Source organism: Myotis davidii, unplaced genomic scaffold (assembly GCF_000327345.1).
Source record: "Myotis davidii unplaced genomic scaffold, ASM32734v1 scaffold1465, whole genome shotgun sequence".
Taxonomy (NCBI): Eukaryota; Metazoa; Chordata; class Mammalia; order Chiroptera; family Vespertilionidae; genus Myotis; species Myotis davidii.
This window is the reverse complement of record NW_006295980.1, coordinates 150,936-152,091: the sequence shown is the minus strand read 5'-3', so window position 1 is coordinate 152,091 and position 1,156 is coordinate 150,936. Positions and strand designations below refer to the sequence as shown.

The 1,156-nt window shown below is 44.4% G+C and overlaps 1 protein-coding gene across 6 annotated transcripts in view; it reads left to right on the top strand.

Moving 5' to 3' along the window:
• LOC102772608 (protein DDX26B) overlaps positions 1-1,156 on the top strand; it is a 67,640-nt gene that overhangs the window by 60,301 nt on the left and 6,183 nt on the right. The window lies entirely within an intron of this gene.

The following is a 1,156-nucleotide window of genomic DNA, read 5'->3' as shown; positions in this document are numbered from 1 at the left end:
CCCCCCCCCCCCCCCCCCCCCCAGCACATGCCACACACACACCCTATAGTCTGTGTCCATTGGTCGTGCTCATGTGCCAAAGCTCAATTTTGGACCCTCTCCTCTTCACTGCACTCTCCCTAGGTGGGAATGCAGACTGGTCCCTAGGTAATTTCATGCAGTCTTGGGGCTTTAAATAAGATTCACATTTCAACAACTCAGATATCTATACCTCTAGACTACATCTTGCTCTAAACTCCAGACTCAAATTTAACTGTGGACACAGTATCTCCACTTACATGACTAATGGACATATAAAACTCGGTAGGTTTCATTTGTTTCAACTGAACTCTTGCCTGACCTTCCCACTCTCTGAAACAGCTCTACCTGCAGCCATCCCCAGTGCAGTTAAGGACACCATCCAGCAGTGTGTTTGTAAAGCTGTGATAGTCCACTCTCCATGTGCGTAGGGGTGGGGAGGATGGAGAAGCCCTGGATCACAGTGTTTACAGGTTTCCACAGTATAAATAATGCTAACATTATCGGTGTCAAGCTATTAATGTGAGGTCACTGAACCAGATCAGGAAGAGGTGCACATAATCCACTTTCTTGAGCAGGTGTGCACCAGCAGCTGCACACCGCTGGCACTGAAAAACCAGAATCACCATGATTTCTCTTGTATTCTTCTCTCACTTCCTATAGCAGGTCTAGGCAACTTGATGACCAATATAATTATTGCATCTGACACTTCTCTGTCCCTCAGTCTATGATACCATCTCTGTTAGTCACAAAGCTACTACAATAGCTTATTTGATTACCAGGCTGCCCACCTCCTCCTCATCTGACCTGCAGCCAAAGTGATCATGTCAACATGGAAATCAGACAATGCTATGTCCATCCTGAAAACTCATTATCAGCTTTCCTATGTACTCAAACAGATTCTCAACTCCCAACTCTAGTCTACAAGATCTTCACAACCTGGCCCTGCCATCCTCTTTTTTAAATTGAATTTATTGGGGTGACATTGGTTAATAGAGTTAAATAGATTTCTACAATTCTATAATACATTATCTATAATAATAAAAGCATAATATGCTAATTAGACTGGACAGCCAACCTGGACATCATTCCAGACATCCTTCTGGATGAAGATGTGGCAGTGGGGGCGCAGCGGTGG